The sequence below is a fragment of the Ovis canadensis genome, chromosome Y (genome assembly GCF_042477335.2).
Source record: "Ovis canadensis isolate MfBH-ARS-UI-01 breed Bighorn chromosome Y, ARS-UI_OviCan_v2, whole genome shotgun sequence".
Lineage (NCBI taxonomy): Eukaryota > Metazoa > Chordata > Mammalia > Artiodactyla > Bovidae > Ovis > Ovis canadensis.
Genome location: NC_091271.1, coordinates 2,672,287 through 2,678,967, shown reverse-complemented (window position 1 = coordinate 2,678,967; position 6,681 = coordinate 2,672,287). Strand labels below are relative to the sequence as shown.

The window sequence follows — 6,681 nt, the reverse complement described above, 5'->3', positions numbered from 1 at the left end:
TTGAGACCCTCTGTGTTTCTTGGACTTGGGTGGCTATTTCCTTCCCCATTTTAGGGAAGTTATCAACTGTTATCTCCTCAAGTATTTTCTTATGACCTTTCTTTTTGTCTTCTTCTTCTGGGACTCCTATAAGTTGAATGTTGGGGTGTCTAACATTGTCCTGGAGGTCTCTGATGTTGTCCTCATTTCTTTCTTTTTTCCTCTCTGTGTCATGTATTTCCACCATTCTATCTCCCACCTCACTTATCCTATCTCTGCTTCAGTTATTCTACTGTTGGTTCCCTCCAGAGTGCTTTTTATATCAGTTATTGCATTATTCATTATTGACTGACTCTTTTTTTATTTAGGGCTTCCATGGTGGCTCAGAGGTTAAAGCATCTGCCTGCAATGCAGGAGACCCGGGTTCGATCCCTGGGTCGGGAAGATCCCCTGGAAAAGGAAATGGCAACCCACTCCAGTATTCTTGCCTGGAGAATCCCATGGATGGGGGAGCCTAGTGGGCTACAGTCCACGGGGTAGCAAAGAGTTGGACATGACTGAGTGACTTCACTTTCACTTTCTTTCTTTCTTTTTTTATTTCTTCTAGGTCCTTGTTAAGTATTTGTTGCATCTTCTCAATCCTTGCCTTTTGTCTATTTATCTGTAACTCCATTTTGTTTTCGAGACTTTGGATATTCTTTACTATCATTATTCTGAATTCTTTTTCAGATAGACTCCCTATCTCCTCCTCTTTTGTTTGGTTTGGTGGACATTTATCATGTTCCTTTACCTGCTGAATATTTCTCTGCCTTTTCATTTTGTTTATTTTTTGTGTGTGTGTGTGTGTATCCGATTGAATTCATCAAGTATTTATTGAGTGCCTGTTACACGCAAGATTTTGTTTCAGATACTTGGGACACATCAGAGGATAAAACAACGGTCCCTGCCCTCATGGAGCTTACAGTCTAGCATTTACGACCACTTCACCTGGATGCAGTGACCCTGGGCAAGTCACTGTGCCTCTGTCCTCCGCCACCCGATGCAGGAGAAGGAGGCCCGGCTCAGACATGGGTAACTGGCTGGCTGTGCTGGAGATGCCAAACAGGGCACCTACCCTCAGCCCACCACCCAGATAGTCGAGAGGGCTAGAAGCTGGCTTTTAATTATAAAGTACAGGAGGAGGGGGCACAGGGACTGGAGCTGGTAGTCTGCTAGACTGCTGCCTCGGGGCCTGGGCTGGCTACACGAACTACTGCTGCTGCTGCTGCTTCTTGGTGGCTGCCTTGCTGGCCAGGTCCTTGGCCTTCTCTGTAGCTGCCAGTGCCGTCTCCTTGGCCTTCTCCTTGGCTTCCTTGGCTGTTTCAACAAGGGTTTTGGGAGGGGCCTCACCTTGCAGCTTGGCCAAGATGTATTCAAAACCCTTCATAGTCTTGGTCACGTTGCTTTTGAACTGCGCGAGACCAAATTCCTGGACAGCTCTGGAGACGCCAAATAAGCTAGAGGAGACCCAGGCTTCCCGGCGGATTTCGGTCCAGCCGCTGTTATTAGAGTTCACACGGTAAACACATCGTTCCTCCACCACCATCAGCCGGGCGTGGTTGATGTTCCAGGTGAAGGTGGTCATGGTCTGGTTTTGTGGGTCCACAATAGAATCCTCCAGGATGTACACTGAGTGAGCAACATTGGCAGGAAACAGTCGCTCAGCCCAGCGGGGCATCCTGTTCGTCTTGGTCAGGAGTCGGCGGGACAGGAGCTTCTGGTCAGAGGTCACCTCTCGGTGCACTATGTCTTCCGTCAAGACATGCTTGCTATAGGGATTCGGGTACCACTGCCAGAAGGCAGCAAACACTTGGTCCCAGGAACTCCGGAGCACGCTCTGGCCCAGGAAATACTTCACCATCGTCCCGGCCGGGGCGGGCTCAGCTCCCGAGCAGCATCAGGGGTGCGGAGCCCGAGGGGCACGCGGAGGCCGGGCTGGAGCTCGACGCTCAGCCGCCAGGCTAGCAGCAGGTCAGTCGCTACAGCGCCGCACCCGACCAGCCACCGCCGCCGCCGCCGCCATGAGGAATTATCGGGCCGCGCGCCCTCATTTTGTTTAGATTGCTGTGTTTGGGGTGGCCTTTTTGTAGGCTGAAGTTTGTGGTTCCTCCTTATTGCGGAGGTTGCTCCCTGTGGGTGGGTTTGGACTAGTGGCTTGTCAAAACGTCCTGGTTAGGGACGCTTGCATTGGTGTTCTGGTGGGTGGAGATGGATCTCTTGTCTCTGGAGAACAATGAAGTGCCCATCAGTGAATTTTGGGGTGTCTGTGGGTTTGGCATGACTTTGGACAGCCTGTGTTTTAATGCTCACATTTGGGTTCCTGTGTTGCTAGAGAGTTAGCATGAAATGTCTTTCTCTGAAACTTGTTGGCTTTTCAGTGAAGCTTGGTTTCAGTGTTGATATGGAGGCTTTTGGATGAACTCTTGTCAATTAATGTTCCCTGGAGTCAGAAGTTTTCTGATATTCTCAAGTTTTGGATTTAAGCCTCCTGCCTCTGGCTTTCATTCTTATTGTTACAGTAGCCTCAAGACATCTCCGTCCATTCAGTGTAGATGATAAAAACTTCTAGGTTAATGGTGAAAAGATTCCTCACAGTGAAGAACACCCAGAGAGGTTCACAGAGTTTCATGAAAAATAGAAGAGGAAGGAGGGAGATAGAGGTGACTAGCAGGAGAAGAGAGGGAGTCAAAAGGGGAGAGACTAATATAGCCAGTAATCAGTTCCCTAAGTGTTCCAAGAATTGATGCTTTTCAACTGTGGTGTTGGAGAAGACTCTTGAGAGTCCCTTGGACTGCAGGGAGATCCAACCAGTCCATCCTAAAGGAAATCAGTCCTGAATATTCATTGAAAGGACTGATGTTGAAGCTGACATGCCAATCCTTTGGTCACCTGATGTGAAGAGCTGACTCGTTGGAAAAGATCCTGATGCTGGGAAAGACTGAAGGCAGAAGAAGGGGACAACAAAGGATGAGGTAGTTGGATGGCATCCCTAACTCAATGGACATGAGTTTGAGTAAACTCTGGGAGTTGGTGATGGACAGGGAGGCCTGGCCTGCTGCAATCCATGGGGTAGCAAAGAGCCAGATACAACTGAGCGACTGAAATGAGCTGAACTGAGTATCTTCCCATCCAATCCAGCATTTCCAAACTGACTGTGAAGACCAGAGTCAGAAGTCCAACTGCATACACTCTGCTATACAAGTGGGAGAATTTAAATGTTGTTCTTGACCTCCATTACTACCAACTAATGCAGGAAACATTCATTCCTAGTGCCTTTGACATTGGCCAGCTGTAGCCCCTTTGGAGGTCATATCTATGTAGGAACTAAAGCACATACTCAGTTAATAACTTAGGTTTAGTATTATTTTCCCAGGACTTGGACCGGATCTCTGGGCTTTGGCCCAATGCTTGGAATAAGTTCTATGTCCTGAGTATTTGCTGGGTCTTATAGGTTGTAAACAGCTCAAACACCATGGGTAGTTGCTCAGCGTTCTCTGCCCATGACCATGGAAATGGCCTCTTCTTCAAACTACCAGCATCGACTGTTACTTGCAGCATAAGAGGACGGAAGACCATGCTTTCCATGGTTTAAATGTTGTGAATAGTGACAGCTTCCTGCTGGAGCTGTCAGTCATCTCGTTCCTGTAAGCAATGCACCTACTTTGTGGTCCAACGAATGAACCTGTTGCCCACCTCTTTGATCCATAGTGATCCAGTCATTAAAGAATAAAAATCCTTCAGCCCAGTTGCAGAAGGGATCGTGTGCTGTCAGAATGCCTTTTTCCCCTCAGTTGTGGCCCATGGCATCTTAACACTTTCTCTCTATGAAGCTCAGAGAGTGGAACACAAGCTCCTTTCCCTGTGATGAATACAATGCTCACTAGGGACAACTTTCTTGACCGGAATCTCCCCTCCCACTGCAGCAAGAGGATCCATAACCCTGTCCCCTGTCCCATGATGGTTTAGTCCTTTTTCTCCTTCTGCCCTGGACACCTCTAGGGCATCTGTAATTAATTAACGTCAGAAATGTCTCTGATGAACACTTATACTATTAAAGGTCTATGTTTCTAGGTAGTTAAATTTAATGGGCACATTTGTTTGTTTTAAAATGGAGGCTTTCAGTAAAGACGCACCTGAGTCTTGTGTATATTAAACTAATTTATTTAAACTCTCAGAAGTCAAGCACCATCAGACAGGACGTGATTAGTGACCAGGAGAGGAGACAGGAAAGGGAGGGTGAGTGTGAAGAGAGAAGGATGGCGTTACTCAGGAAGCAGGAAAGTCGTCTTCATGTTGTTGATCTTGATTCCATGGAGATGAGGATGTGCCTGGTTTCAGGGACTATTTGTGTAGGTGTACAAAACAGAACCAAAGGTTTAGTAGAGTCACTGTGTGACGGCTGACAGGGGTGAGCCTCAGGCAGTAGGCTGTGCAGGGTACAGGAGCTGGTAGGTGATCCATTTTCAGAAGCCCAATGGACCTCAACACTTTACATCTCTGTGATGAAGATGGGGGAGTTCTCCCAAGGATGTACATTTGGTGAGACCTTTCCCATTGTAGTTGGATTCTACAAACTATGATTTTAGAATGCATGTTCAGACTCTGTGATTGGCACATGTCGGTAATCCCATAAACTTTTTGTTTGGGTCTTCAAGAATCAATTATTTATTATTTACTGGGGTGCACTTGATTAGCATGTTACACTAGTTTCAAGCATGCCATAAAGTGATTAATTTATGCATACAGATATTAATATCTGTTCTTTCTACATTCCCTTCCTATTTAGGTTTTTACAGAATACTGAGTATAGTTCCATACCAGGGTCCAGCTCCCACAGGATCCAGGGAAACCCGAAGGAGGAACGGCATCAGCAATTGCGATTGATTTAGAGAGAGAAATAAGGAAAGAATGTTGAAGATAGGAAAATAGAGGAGAGAAAGAGGCTGATATTCCTTGGTTTATCTTCCCGTTCAGGTCTTAGAAACCCAGGCAGATAAGTGAACGCAGGGAGCCTCTATGCTCCAAGGGATCAGCTTGAAAAAGAAAGTAAGAGAGAAAATGACTGATACGGGGAGACCAAGCTGTTTCAATGAGCGAGGCCCAAAAGCTTTATTTTTCAAAAGGTACTTTTATACCTTGCCTCATACATAGAGGGAAATGAAAGATGCAAGGTCATACAGAGTCAGCCCAAACATTCCAGCAGTTTTGCCCTTATCGAAACCAGGGTTTTTTTCTGCATACCTTTCCCACAAATGATGTTGTGTACAGTATCTTCTGGCCTTGGCAGCCTGTGAACATTTTATGACCCTCTTTTGATAAAGGCTGCTCAACCAGAAAACTTATTTTCCCTCAAAGTCTTTTTTCTTTATAGTTCTAATCTATGTCAGCCTCAGAAAATGCCAAAGAGAGTTACATTTCACAGAATAAAGGTGCAATGAGTTACAGGAAAGAACCAATTAGCTCAAAACTCTGATGTGGTTAATTTCAAGGCTACACTTGTTTTTCTTACATTCTCACTATGTTAACTAGTGCACTCCCAGGTGCACAGTGGATAAGAGATATGGGAACTTAGCAACAAGCATTGGCCCAATAATGAAATCCTACACCAGCACTACTCTAATAACTTTTAACTCTTTCAAAGGCTCTATGTTTTAGGCTTTCCTTGCCTCTCACAGTTGGGAGGCTGTAAATAATCACATGCGTAGCTGCAAGAGTCTGGATAAACCTGCTGAGCAAGCTAGAATGCTAACAGAGGGGGTTTGATTTGAAATATTCCTCTCATGTCCAGGAGACTTATTAGCTATAGCCCTAAGTTGACTTTCTCCAGAGAAAGGTGGTCAGGGTTATCCCCTTGTTAATGTCAGAGGAGTTGGTGAAAGTCATGAAATAGTAAAACACACAGATTCTGATTTGGGGATAGATGCTCGAGAAAGCCTAGGGAGCCCCTTGAGTTAACAGTTCTTGCTTAACAGATCTCTTCCACATGACCCTGTCATGGGTGGGATCTCCCATGGCAGCTCCCGGCAGTTCCAGGTGCTATGGAGTTTGACTTTGTTTTCTATCCATCCTGTATACAACATTTTGCATCTGCTAACCCCAAACTCCTAATCCTTCTCTTCCCCAGCCCCTTTCCTTTATGAATCAGAACTGTGTTCTCTATGCCTGTGAGTCTGTTTCTGGTTTGTAAGGAAGTTCCTTCATGCCACATTTTAGTTTCCACGTTTGAGTAGTATCGTGTATAGTTATCTTTCTCTTTCGTCTTACTTCACTTAGTATGACAGTCTATAAGTCCATGCATGTTGGTGTAGATGGTGTGATTTCATTGTCTTTTATGGCTGAGTAATATTCCATTGAACATATGTCCTACATATTTCTTATCATATTCCCCTGGAAGCTAGTTGTCTTTCGCTTATTTCTTTCTTTCCTTTCTTTCTTTTTTTTTAAATTTTCCTCAAGAGAAAATTAAAAGCCACACTTTAGCTTAAATCAGTGTTATCTTCTGAGGCTGTCTTAATGTAGAAAGTTTAAAGATCTCACTTTAAGTAAATCCTCTTCTGACAGGGAATATAATTCAAATGCATGTTTCAGACAGTGTGATTGGAAGGCCTTTACTGGTTCTGCCAGAATTACGTGAGATTAAACACTGATGTTGTAGATAATGTG

General features: G+C 45.1%; 1 pseudogene; it reads right to left on the bottom strand.

The window, feature by feature from the left end:
* Positions 1–827: 827 nt before the first annotated feature.
* Positions 828–2,056, bottom strand: LOC138431535 (PRELI domain-containing protein 1, mitochondrial pseudogene; annotated as a pseudogene).
* Between the last annotated feature and the right edge of the window lie 4,625 nt (positions 2,057–6,681).